This window comes from Rattus norvegicus, chromosome X, assembly GCF_021556685.1.
Source record: "Rattus norvegicus strain SHRSP/BbbUtx chromosome X, alternate assembly SHRSP_T2T, whole genome shotgun sequence".
NCBI lineage: Eukaryota > Metazoa > Chordata > Mammalia > Rodentia > Muridae > Rattus > Rattus norvegicus.
In genome coordinates, this window is record NC_141554.1 from 95,578,292 (window position 1) to 95,593,153 (window position 14,862).

Consider the following 14,862-nt stretch of genomic DNA (forward strand, 5'->3'; position numbering starts at 1 on the left):
TCTGTCTCTTTGGGCCCTGACAAGGGAAAATACCTTCCATTGGTTTGGCATGGAAACTCATGGCTGGGCCCCAAGATGTAGGCTTCATGTCACTTTGGCCTGTCCCTTAGATGGCCTTGGATCCAGCTTCACTCCCAAGACCTACTGAATTTCAGTATACATTAAGGCCAAGATCCTCTTACTCTAAGAGGCCTGGGATACTTCTCTCCCAGACACTGCTGAACCCCTTGTATTGTGTTTGTGAACCATCCTACTTGTAAGGGAAATAAACACCTGGACCTTAGAAAAAGATTATTTGGGTCTCAAAGTAATTTTGGCTTTGAAGTTTTATGACTATGTGGATTTATGCAATGACAGCAAATATGTATTACTTTATGTTATGCTCATGAGCCTGTGAGTATCATGCAGTAAAATATATTTGTTTAATTAGAAATATCCCTTATACTCTCAGTTATTTGATCATTTGGTTCCTAGTTGATGATGACACTGTGTGGGGAAGTTACAGAGTTGTAAACTTGCTTAGAAAGTATGTTACTAGGGGACAACCTGCTTGCTGACTTCCAATTTATGTTTTCCATTTTGTACTTCTTCAAGATATGAAACCTCAAATTCTTCTTCCTACCTCCATGCCTGCTGCCTCCGCCCTACGTTTCTAAACAAACAAGATAAAATCACTTCATTTTTAAAAACTATGTTACCCTGTTTATTATGTTTTTTAATCATAACAGTAGAAAAGCAACTACTACCACTTGTCAGAGAACATTGGCCTAATATCAACACATGGGTATATTTAAATTGAATGAGAAAAATCAATCTATAGAACCTGTAGTACATAGGAGACTAAGAGTACAACAAGAACATGCTTCCCTAAGCTCCATAAAGAAAACACATAACATTAGCCTCCAGCTACCTACTTTTTGACAAGATTTTGCTAAGGAAGTGACATACAGAGAATTCTGAATAATCTCTCTCACTTTATTTCCATGGAGTCCTCACTGCTGACATTGCCTACTCAACTTATCACTTCTACTTCATCTATTTGTCTGCCCACACCATCTTCTATACCTTGGTTCCATTGTCTTGTGGTCCAGTACCTCACTTCTATGCCATTTATTGGAATATATCTTGCTTCTACAACTATGAGGTCCACTTCAAGACTGATATGTTGAAGATTAGCTTAAAGGAAGTTACTGTCTAACACATTCAACCCTTGTTGTTATTCTCTTTTCATCTGCATTTTCCTTCTCTTCTCTTCAGTAAGGCCTCTTGAATTCTTTCAACTCTTGTTATAGCATTTTTATCCATTTGTAGTCCTTCTTTAGACTCTATATGTTGTTTGATTGAAAGTGAATGAAATAATCATTAATATTAATAAATATTGGCATAAAGAAATGATTTTGCCAATGTGTAAGTATTAGTGGAACATAGCCTACATGGAAAACTGCAGGCAGTGAAACCAACAAACCTCAAGAAATTATTTCTTTTGCACATAGTTTAAACTCATAAAAAAAACACAAACATGGTCATCAATTTTTCTGACATAGTGAATGCACAACTCAAAGAAAGCAGTATATTATTTATTTGTGGTTCTTTATTACTTCTCCCACTCATGTTCTGCTCTTCCACTGTAACTAACTTGATGAACCCTCAAAAGGCCAATGTAGAACTTCCATGATTGAAATGAACATACTGTAAATAGACATTTGTTTCTTTCCAGTTGGTTAACAGATTATATGAAGGAAAATCCTCAAGAAAATCAAGTTTCCTTTGGGAAATTGTAATAGGAAAAAGAAAACTCTGGGGATTTGGTTCAAACCAGAGATGCTTGTTTCCTGGAAAGTTCACACTGTTCTATGAACTTAGACTAATGCATAAAAGAGACTAGAGACTAATGGTCAATTATTGGTGGGAGGAAACACACCTTGACCTCTACTTCATGCTTATGCATGTCACGTTCTTCATTTAAAACTAAATTTTACTTTATGAACCTAGAAATAGGTTTGGGGGTATGTTTGGACATCATTATTTCTTTACACAATGAATAAATGTGATTCCTCTCTCTTGAACTATTACTTGTCTAACTATATAATCTATTGAATATTGATGGCTAAACCTAGATTGTGAGGGATGTCATGGTCCAATTTCTGAATGAAATTACTCTGGTAACACTCCTAGTCCCCTTCTTTCACCCAAGAGCTCCCCATCTGATTTCAACCAGAATAACCAGGTATAAAAGACATACAAAGAGTGATAACTAGCAGTTCTAGTCAGATGAACGGAGCACTTGTCAAACTTAGCTTTCTAAACATGTAGTAGGTAAATAAAAGTGGCAAAACAAGAACCGAATGTCCCTATCTTCTGTGTGTGTGTGTGTGTGTGTGTGTGTGTGTGTGTGTGTCTGTGTGTGTGTGTGTGTGTGTGTCTGTGTGTGTGTTTGTGTGTGTGTATAGTGTGTGTTTGTGTGTGTGTATAGTGTATGCTTCTTGACATTGGTACCCGTTTCTACAACCTAAATATGGATCCAAATCAAAGTAGACAATTCACTGTAGGTACATTGCTCATTTTATTTCTTTAGGGCACAATATTCGGCAAGGAAGAATAGAAAGTAGCTCTTCAGTAAAAAATGAGAAATATCTGACCTGGTCTACTCCTTCAATTTTTGTTGTTTAATGAGTGCTTCATTAAACTCTTCTGTCAGTTTACCTAAATGTGTTTCCTTTGCTAGAAGTAGCTCAAGAATTATACTGATAAGTTTCAGCTTACTTTGTCCCTGTCACTCTGAGAGATGCACCTTTATTTCCCCTTCCCTTCTTCTCAAACATATTTTGCCTGTCTAATGGATCCCTTTAACATATGCACACACACACACACACACACACACACACACACACATACACACACCGTTTGCATCTTGCATGCTGCATGCTGCATGCTGCCAGTATCAGCATCATATAGACAATGCCAAAAAGTTGTTTTATGAGTTGTAGCTGTTGTACATGACTATCTTCTAAGCTACACTGCATCCATGTTATGGAGTTAAGCAAGGTTCCATCTCAAAATATTGTCATGGCTGGGTCACGGTCTTTTGAGGTTATCTCAGATGAGATTATGAGATCCTCACCTGGGTATACAGCCACCACTCTGAAGCAGTTTTATGTAATTCTGCTCTAATTACACATGGCCTTGAAATAATAGAGAAAAGTTATAGTGTATCAGTATGGACAATGCAAGGGGAAGAAGCTCCATCTACAGAGCTACTGGGGGAGTCATCAGTCATGCTAGGTGCAGACTGTCTTTTGTAGCTACTTTAAGGACACAGATGTTCCTGTTAATATCCTATTACCCATTGCTCTGTAAGAAATCTTAAATAAATCCCTTTGTTTCCCAGGTTAACTTTGGTAACATGTCTACAGACTGTGGGAGGAAGGTTAGATGTTTAAATCTTTGCCATGTACAGAATTTTAGCAAAAGTATGCCAAGCTCTTTTTGCCATATTCCTAATGGAATGAATCTAAGAGGTAGCCTACTCTAAGAAAAAAATATTTAGTCAAGAACAAATGAATTTGCTGTTTTATGAGCTGTAACCTTCAAAAACTGTGACCTGTTCTTAAGATTTCCTTTCCATTGTGCCAGTGCAGACTGCTGTGTTTAATCTTTATTACTCCTGGAAATTTTTATGCTAAGCAAAGTAAAACAGACGAAGACATTATCTTAACAATAATGCTAAGTATGTAACAGAATATATAAATTTCTCCTAAAACACTGTGACATGTCATATAGTATGAAGCCATGAAAAAGTTGGTGAAGATCAGGTCAAAAAGATATAAGAGCTAACATGAACAGGATCCAGTGGACAAACAATGTACACTCAGAGCCTTCCTAAACATAAAAATCAAAGCACATTTAGATTATTAAATTCATTTATGTATAGTTTCATAATAATATTGAAATAATTTCAACTTTCTCAAAAAATAAAACATAAAAATTAATTATTTGAAAGTTATAAAAAATTGTAAAAAAATCAATTATTGTTTATTTTTGACATAACAATTATGGAGTTAAAAAGCAAAGTAACAAAAGCATGCCTTTTTATAAAATTAGTACAGATTATCAACACTAAAAGATTAGTAAAATTAAAATTTATGTGTATCACCCAGAAAATCTACCCAAAGAACATCAAAATATCCTGATAATTTTAAGTGTGAAAAATGTATGAGCTTCTGATAAAGAAGACAATACCAGCAAAGCTCTTTTCTATTAGAACTGCATCTATCTCTGACTCTAACTGACAGTCTTTGGCCAACATTGAACTGCATCATAAGTACAGTATCAAGAAAACAAAACAAAACAAAAAAAACCAAAAAAACAAAAAAAAAAGAAAGAAAAGAAATAAAGAAACCAAAATTGCATCAGATTATAGAATATGGAAACATATACAAATAAAAGAATCCTTAGTGAAATATTTTTAGATAAGGATAATCTTATTGTGTAGCTATTGGTTGAAAATAAAGTAGAAATAATACCTTGGGCATGTCTTTTACCAGCTTCCATTCTGCCTGTTGGTAGTGTAAGAAGACTCTCATCTCTCTCTTGTCATATTTACATCAATTTACAAAGGTGTGTGAATAGTTGTGGAAGTTTTTCATCAGGGCTTTGAATTTAAAAAGGACTGATGACCTTGGAGGAGTTGGAGGAAGGCAAAGAATTGGACCAAAATATATTATATGAAAAAAAAAAAAAACAGAAAGAAAAATGTTGAGTTAAAAAGATAGAAAATAAAACTCATTGATGAAAATCTAAAGAACCATTTTGAGCAATGGAGAAAAATCAACAACAGTAGTAATGAGAAATCAAATGGTTTGGGGTTATTACTTCCTTGGAGGAGCTACATGTAGTTATGAGTGTTGGTCTATGCCAAGTATTCAGTGGAGTTGTGGAACAAAGAACTATATAAAGAGAAGGTTCTCAAAGACCACATGCCTACTTATCTGTGAGAAAATATCTTGGTTGTTGATTTTAAAGAAGACACTGAAACAAATCATTTATGAGACTATGTTGCATAGTATGAGAAATTTTGATTAATTAAATCATGACAAAATGAGACAGGGAAGAGAAGTTCTATATTTTTTGTATTATGATGACTAAGATCTCATCAATAATAGATCCATTGTTTCCATAATATAAATTGCTACATCTGTGAAAAGTCTTGTGAAAGTAAGATGGCTCTGTTTCATGTAATCAAAGTGCTTCTGAGAACATTGGTGGTAGTTATGGAGTTCATTTTAGTAACAGTAATAATTTAGTTAATGAAGACTTTAATGGTCTTGGCGTTAGTGGCAAGCTATGATAGTAATAGGTATGGTGACAGTGGGAAAAGACATAATTAATTTAGTAATGAGGTACACAGTTGTTGAGAAGATAGATGATGTGTTTTGTAAATACAGGGATACATTTTGTAGAGTGTGGTATGGTGCAGTGTAAAGAGGGTTGTGAAGGGAGTAGAGGCAAAGAAAGTCGGGAGAGAGAGAGAAAAAGAGAGAAAGAGAAGAGGAAAGAGAGAAAAAGAGAGAAAGAGAAGAGACCAGCTAGGATCACATGGGGGTTGGTAGTGATGGGTCAGAGATAGCAAAATGGGTTAGAGAAAGAGAAAAGGGGTAGAGACAAGGGTAGAGGGAAAGGCCAAACAGTCCATTTTATAGCAAGTCAGGCATTATCTGGCTGTTGCTAGGCAACTGATGGGTGGAGCCTAGAAGAAATACTAACATTCTTCCATTTTGGTTTTTATTTATAAATAAAAAGGAAAAACTAGAGAGGTGATGATGAAACAGGAACAGGGTCGTCATGATCTTTAGTTGCTTCCTGATGACTTTGGCAGGGTATGTCTCTGGAAAACCTAATAAAATGGAGATGATTATGTTGGTCAAGTCTTAGGAAATCCTTTTAGTTATTTCTTCCCTCTCTGGGGCCTATGGAACCATTTGTGAGTTGAAAGATGCAATTTCAGAAGAAGCATCCTTGTCTGTGAGAGTAGTCTGGAGCATCCGTGGGTTTCTTCTCTGGAGCTGTTACGGATGTAGATTTTTGACTAAACTTCTGGACTTGACAAGATGCTGAAACATATATACACATTAGAGGCAGAAAATAAAGTTAAGAATATTTGAAAGAAAACTTTAAAACCGTTAGGTCTTGGTTGTTGAGGGGAGACCTGAAACCAGAGAACAGGAAAGTAATCCCACCCTCTAAAATAGGTAACAGATAGAAACTTAGACTATTGATTGGCAGGTTACTTATCCAGGGAAAGCATGTTTGGTCCATGAAAGATAGATCTGAATGTGTTTTCTGAAGCTTATAAGTTTAGAATAGACAAATTTGTTAACAGTATGAACAGTCTTTAAGGTGAGCTTAGGAAAGACAAAACCTTTTGTGGAGCAGAAGGGAAAAGAAAGACCTTTTTCTTCTCTTTAGGAGACTGAACATACATGAATTAAGCATAATGAGAAACATTTTTAAATTTACATTTAAAAGACAATAAAAGGAAACTCAAAATTCTTGATGACCTTGAGAATATTATAGCTTATCATATAGTTTAACATGAGAAACACCTTAAATCTATCGTTAAATACAAATAAAAGAAACTAAACTTATGATTATAAAAGTTGAATCATATAGTAGAATATTTTATTGGAGTTCAGCTAATTTATAATAATTCCATTGGTTGATGTTAGTATTTTAAACTCTTGAGGTCTCAATATAGCATTGGAATAGCAAGGGGAGGAAATATGAAACATTTAGTCACTGGAAATTTAGTTAAGATGAGAAAGTAGAGAAAGCTTACATCTGAGAAAGGTTACATCTGAACTTGTTATTATGAAGATTTGAGCAATGCAAACCTCTGTGTCTTTTAGATAAGAGATGTGGTAGCCTTACCTAATTAACTAATTGAGCTAATATGTTGGTGGCTTACCTTGGGTTAAGGAGCTAGAGGTCTTCTTTCTAATCCTCAAGCTGTACTTAGCTTGGCTGTCTGTAATCAGAAATCTGGGAAGAATACATTATTATCTAGATGTGATACATTAATTAAAATGACATAGGTTAGTCTATAGTCCACTACCTATACTGATTCGCCAGGCCCCTGTGGTCTCCATCGCAACTCAGGCAAAGGTAGTCTGACCAACAGGACCAGAAATGAGAAGCTTTTTCCTGTGAAAGAGGAACATAGAAGAAGTGACTCACCTTTTCTTATGTAAGATGGGATATTTAATTCTCTGGATGACCTCTGTTTGTCCACAGTTTAGGCCAAGTCCTGGCAGGGGGCAAGGAAATAGAGCCATTTTTCTTAGTAGATATTGTATCATGCTCCAGGTAGACTCCTTTGTCAATGTGACCATATCTTCTTGGAGACCTTGGGATGTCACTGTTAGGACTTAGGAGTCTCTATCTGAAATGAAAAGCTTAAACATTTAACGTTACACTTAGTAGATTTCTAAAAAGATTCAGAGCTATTATCTATTAATGATATCTGAGTTAGACAATGTGTGTCTGTTTTCAATTATTTGGTCTAGAGTGTATCTAGCAAAAAAGGGAGTACATTGTAGCTTAATGACAGTAGTAACATTATCAAAAACAAGGCTAAACATTTTTAAGGCAGTAATCTTTAACCTTTTTTTACTGTTGTAAATCTTTATTAAATTAATGTATTAGTTATGGAGGCAGGCTAGAAACTATATGAAATCTTTATCTTAATAGAAGAGTATCTTTGGAAACATCTATCAGGCTTTTCTCCTACAGACAGCAGTGAAGTGGGGACTTTCCATTACAGTGATGGTGGATAGTCATGAGAATGCCTTTAACCAAGAGAGTACTGCAGCTACTGCCATGTGACCATGCTTAGATAAAAACCATTCTGAAGTGATAGCTCTGCCTATGGAGGAAAGTGAGCTGTTTGTTATTCCCTAGAATAGAATCACATTTATCTTTAGAAACATGACTATGAATCAGCAGAGACAGATAAACAAAGAGACAAATAGACACATGTTGCCTGGCAGGCCTATCATTATATTCCTGTGAAAGATCTCTCACTGTGCTGCAAACAGCCTCTGCTGCCATCAGGTCTCAGGATAGTGGCAGAAGGTGCAAAGAATCCCTTTATCCACCACAGCTAGCTTAAAGCTGGTGCACAGCAGAATGGAAATAAATCTGAGATAAAAATGTCACAGGAAGTAGAAATGTAAGATGCCTACTGCAGCAAATTGCTGACAGTGGGGGATCGGCAGAATATGGTACCAGGAGTTGGGGAATGGGAAAATGAGTTAAGTCTGAAGGAGTAGGGAGACAGTACTGGGGAGCAGAGAGAAAGAGTGAAGAGCAAGCTAGTTGAATCAAGTGAAGGTTGGTGGCCACTTAGAGTTATTATATACTGGTTATTGGGCCTAAATTTGGTGTGTGAATTTAGAATCCTTTAAGACCAAGAGGCATGCCAGTAGGGAGCATTAAAATAGCAGTGAAAATATTCCCTTTGAGTGAAAGTAGAAGTTATTAATCTTACCACTTGCTGCTACCTGAAGATAAATTAATAACAAGTAGAAGACAGCAAGCCTAGAATACCAGGTCTTCATGAGGTAACCTAGGAGCTGAGTTGTGGGGTGAGTGCTCAAGCTGCTGAATGGTCTACCTAGGCCTAGGATTTTCCAGCAGTGTAAGCGAGAGGGAAACCATATCAAGAAGAGAAATAGCTCATTCAATGGTAGAGTTCCTAAGACAAGGAGTCAGAGAGAAAGGCCAGTCATAAAAACTGTGGATACCTTGAACCCTGAGGATACTAGAGGGTGGCCAGCCCTCATTTGTGACCAAGGGCCATTTACACTGACTAGTGGGTTTGGGGGAAGCTTACCAATTTGCTAGTGATTGGATGGTGAGGTCTAGTGATCTGATGGCTGGAAAGTCCATGTGGGAACGGTGGATAATGTGAACCTGCCAGTTTATAAATTCAAGTCTCAGCTCTAAATGAAGCATTTTGTAAATCCAAGAATATGTTTTGTAGACCTTCCTATTATGAGGTGGCAGGGGGTACCTCAAGAGGCCCATGCCAAGACATCTCTATCACCCCTGAGGTAGTAGCTATATGATCAATAGAGTACAGAATAGAGTTTATTTGGGAGCATGGAAAAAGGGAGTTGTGCAGGGCATGTATAGAGGCAGAGAAAGAGAGGAGGGAGGGAGAGAGAGAAGGGGGAGGGATGGATGGAGGGAGGAAGGGGAGAGGGAAGAGAAGACAAGAGAAGAGAAGAGAAGAGAAGAGAAGAGGCCAGCAAGAAACACTTGGAGGGAACAGGGCAGGGGGAAAGGGGAGAGGGAGAGAGGCTCAGAGAGTGTAAGGGGTATCAGATTAAGAAAAGGGGTAGACAGATGGAGAAACCAAAGAGTCCCTGTTATAGCAAACCAGTCCTATGGGACTGTTGCTAGGTAACTGTTGTGTGGAGCCTAGAAGGAATGCTACCAGTAGATGTCCCAATGGTTTTGGCAATTACAATTAATTTTCAACTTTTGGATCAAAAATGAAGGAATCTTTGGAGACAGAATGTCTTGGTATGTAATAGTTGTGGTCAAAATCATGCTAAATGAGAAAAGGCATTTGATGGTTTCACCATTATCAATAGTTTCAGAAGGTTCTAATTACTGCCAGGAAGCAAAGCTTAGCAGAATAGTGAGAGAAATGAGATGGAAGCTACAAGTTACAGCAAGATTTGTAGATTCAGCAAACCACATGATGACATGGTCTACATGCTACAAAGAAGAAACACTTTAGCCAGTATTCATATAATTTGGATAAAAATTTTGAAGACTATTTGTGACTGAATTATATTAATTTGTATTATGTGAAAAGTACAAAGCATCCAAACAAAGCAATTATATGCAGAATTTTTTCACCCATGATTTTGATTGCTAAGTGAAACGGCATGAGCATTATGCTATATAATTGTGTGTTTTTTGAAAACTAACATGGTAACAGGAATTTTGATTCAGTAATGTCCATGGTTCCGCACTGTGATACAACCAAAGAAAAGGCAAGAAAGTAAACAGTATCAAATTGGGCAAGTCACAAAATTGGTTTCTTGGGAAGAGAAAATAATTGCAATTTTGGTGGACTTCTGGCCATCGGTTATTCACTTTATAGTAACTATGTAAGATGGTAATCCTAGAAAAGAACATTGATTAGAAAGACACACCCAAAAGTTATGCAGTGATAGTTGAATTCTACTTTTTCCTTCACGTTTTGTTTCACTTTATTTTGCTTTGCTTTTCTGTATGGGGATTTTTGGTGGTAAGGGTTGCTGGTCTGTTGATTGGTCTTTTTAATATCAGTATTCATATAGTCCAATCTGACTTTGAACACATTATATAGAAAGTACTGTCCCTGAGTTATTTATCTTCCTTCTTTCCACTGATATGATATTTACTACATTTCAATTTGTTTATTAGTCATATCAGTATACATATTTTCACATTTCTTGACTATCTTCATTTGTATGTGCTTGTCTATATGTAAATTATATTCTTTTGGGGGCACTAAAATACAGACTAACAGTCTGTTAGTTTTCTCACTAAAAATTATAAGACTAGATATATTTTAACCTTCAATATCTAGTCACAAACAGAATTAGGCTTGATACAACAGAAAACTCTTGTAAAAGTACTTATTCATTGGATTATAAAAAAATTGCATTAGAATTAGGTATGGATACTGAGGTTAAATAATCTGTTTCCACAGAAATAGGGAGTTAATTAGAACTGTTTTGTTATTTTTAAATCCATTTGTAAAATTGCTTCATATGTGTGTGTGTGTGTGTGTGTGTGTGTGTGTGTGTGTGTGTGTGTGTGTAATTTGTTATATATTGAGTAAGTAGTAGATATTTTGTCAAGGCCAATAGATAGTTTGTGTCACTTATCATTGAGGCATTGAGGTATATGCCCACTTGAGTGGTTTGAATAGGAATGGTTTCCATAGACTCATGCATGAATGCTTGTCCAAGAGGGAGTGACACTATTAGAAGCCATGGCTTTGCTGGAGTAGGTGTGGCCTTGTGTGTCACTGTATAGGTAACCTTTTGAGTTTTCCTCTGTGTGAGCTATACCCAGTGATACAGTCTGATTCTGCTTCCTACAGATTGAGATGTAGAATTCTTGGCCCCTCCAGTCCCACATGTGCTTGCAAGCTGTCATGATTCCCACCATGATGATAATCCATAACCGCTGCAATCTTAATACACACCCAATTCTTTATGAGTTGCCTTTGTGATGGTGTCTCTTCATAGCAATTAAGTCCTAACTAAGGCAAAATTTTCACATATATGTGGAAAATAATCAAGAAAAAAATCACTATGTTGATTGTTTATTGAAATGACTTCTAAAATGGAAGATGTTCATTAATATCTTTATCTGGATTTTTATATAATCCTCGAATTTGTCAAGTGTCAATAAACATGTCTAATTTTTTTCATATAAGTGAAAATGGACAAATTCATAGATAAGATCCTTCTGTTAGTCAAGAGAGCATCTAGTATTAAGTTAAGATAAATACAAAATAAACATTCAGTCTCTAAATTGAAGGAACTAGCCACTTACAAACTGATTTTCTGGACTTGCAGTTGTTAACTTGAACCATGGCCTCACTGAGTTCTATATATATATAACCTTTACTTTGTTATTAGACGTTAATGTATTTTCATGGTCAGGTATATACTTTTCAGTTGAGCACATGGTGTTGTGTGACCAAGGTCTAATTGAGCAATCCAGAAACTTATCACTTGTGTACAAAAAGTATAAATCACTTTTGGATTCAATGCCCAACTATTATTGTTGAGACACTAATGCAATCTAATGATTAAATAAGTTGTGGAGATCAGCAAAACTAATGGTGTTATGTCTAACAGTATGGTCTGTCAAAGTAGCCTCTTTGGTAGGGAAGTAGAATTATAGGAAAATTAAGACATTAACTCATAGAATACCATGTTGTTTACTTATGTTTACATTACTTTCTCTTGCTTGTATCTTTACCTTAATAAATCAATGAAGACAAACTTTTATCTTGTCTTTTATATCTGAACCAGAAATGTTTCTGGGCCAAATATAAGCAAAAGAATTGTCAAATGAGGTGATAGTTTATTCAAAGAAACCCAGATGTCTTACATATGAGAGGATGCTAACTTACGGGACAATTCAGCCTGCTTAGTATTCCACACAGCACTTAAAACACTTCATTTTTTTTAACTAGTTGATCCATTATTATCATTTTAATAAATTAGAATAAATTTCCTTGACTGTAGAATTTTCACCTATCACATTGACTTAGTGTCTATAATCATATATATATATATATATATATATATATATATATATATATATATATATATTCTAAGTATAAATTCAAAAGAAAGAGCATTATACACTTTCGTCTTAAAATATAGAACCAGAAAATTTTAAATGACATATCAAAACTACCTGGAACATTGAAAAAAGAGAGAAAGAGATGAAGAAAAAAACTATAGTGAATGCCATGGTAAATAAATAAGAATATACCCTCTCAAGAAACTAATGTGTTTTTTAACCTTCAGACTCATGAAGAGCTTTTCTTTTGCTGAATTTTACAAACCTGCTCCATACATTTCATATGAATGAATGAGACTTATTTCATTGAACGGGAATTCTTGCAAGTTTTTGTTTGTTTTTCTTATCTTTTATTTTTTCCTATTATTGCCTTTTTTACCTACATTTTAAATGTTGTCCTCTTTCCTGGCTTTCCCTCCAGAAACCCGATATCTCATCCCCCTCCTACCCTGCTTCTATGAGGGTACTTCCTCACCCACCCATTCACTCCTTCCCACTTCCCTTCCCTGACATTCCCCTACACTGGGGCAATTTTTGAACAGAACACTAAAAGATAAGTAATTTTATATATAAGTCAATTATGCATAATGAATAAATGAATGGAGAAGGAAAAGCATCTTGTCAATAGTGTGGGTCTTTTCATGTTTTCTTAAGACTGTAGAGGAATTTTAATCCAGCGACATGGCAGGTCTGGCAATGAATCACATCCAAAGTCCTTCTTGGTATCTGTGATGTGGCTGGGAATACAGACATGTACTTAATATATACATTTAATCCATCAGGCAGGAGTACAGATACATAATTATTACACTTTTTCCCATATAAAAACCAATTTATTCATTTACATTTCAAATGATATCCCCCTTTCTGGTTAACCCTCCACAAATCCCCCATTACCATTCCTCCTTCTCTCTCCTGCCCTTTGCCTCTATACCTTCACCCTTTCACCCACTCCTACCTCACTGCTCTAGCATCCCCCTACTCTAGGGCATCAAGCATCCACAGGACCAATGACTTCCCCTCCCATTGATATCAGATGAGGCCATCCTCTGCTACATACATAGCTGCAGCCATGGATGCCTCCATGTATACTGTTTAGTAGGTGGTTTAGTCCCTGGGAGCTCTGGGTTGTCCAGTTAGTTGATATTGTTCTTATGGTGTTGAAATGATCTTGTGCTCCTTCAATCCTTCTCCTAGCTCTTTCACTAGGGACCCTAGGCTCAATTCAATGGTTGATGGTGAGTATCAGCATCTGTATTGGTCAGGTGCTGATAAAAACTCTCAGGGAAGAGCAATACAAGATTCTTGTCAGCAGAGGATTTCTTGGTGTCAGCAATAGTGTGGGGGTTTGGTGTCTGCAGATGTTGTTGCGGTAAAAATATAAAAGCATAGGAGCTGGTTCTCATGCATACCTGGCAGTTCTTAGTTTTGGCTCCAAAGGGTCATTGGAACTAGCACTAATTTATCTGAGATAAGTATCTCTCCTGGTGGCTCTCTTCTAGTCACAACTCTCTGGTTCTAGCCACTCAGTAAAATCAAGACTCAACAAGCTATAACCCAACAATCAGATTTACATGTTAAATTCTCCATCTACAATATATCCACAAAATAAATTTACAACCAATTGAAAGGGTTATAAACCACCCACGTAGATAAGATATAATTTGCCCATCTAGATAACACAAAATCCTGTACACTTCCATCCCTTAAGAATAGTCATAACAACCTGTAAAATGTACAGAGAGAAATCATTCACCATCATATTCGTTCAGCCGCCTACTCCTAGCTCCAGTCTCCTCTGCTTCGCTAAAACTTTTCTCCCACCCAACCTTCCTTCTCATCCAATGACAGGCCTCTTTCTATCCTGTACCTGCCTTCACTTGCCTAATGATGTCAACCTACAGATGGAATGGATCTCTAGGTATGGTATCTAGATGGCCTTTCCTTCAGTCTCTGTTTCATTTTTCTTGTCCCTCTCTTTCCTTTGGACAGGAACAGTTTTGTTTTACAAATGTTGAGATGTGTGGGTAGTTCCATCCCTCACCTAGAGGCTGTACCTATATGTCCATGCCTACACTACCACAGTACCTAAAGCCAGGCGTAGGCTTCTGAGGTTTAAGAAAAATCACACATATTCGGGTCATTCATGTTAACGAGAATGCAAGTCTTTTACTTTGTTCACTGAATATATACTCCAAGTTCACCTGGTGGAAAAATCCAGGAAGTGCAGTGGAAAAACCGGCTTACACCCTCAGGACCAAAGAAAGAGGAACAAAAGACAGGAACCAATTATGGCCCAGGTGTACCACCCAGGTTTGTCGCTTCAGGGCCAGGATGTTCCTTTGTTAGGAACAAGTCTTCTACCTGCACAAGCAGGGCTTTACTGTAGGGGTCAAACACTGTACGGGACCCTGGAGTGTCCAAAACATATCTACTGGAAGTGTTCTCTAAAAGTTGTATCTCACCTTTGTCTGGTAT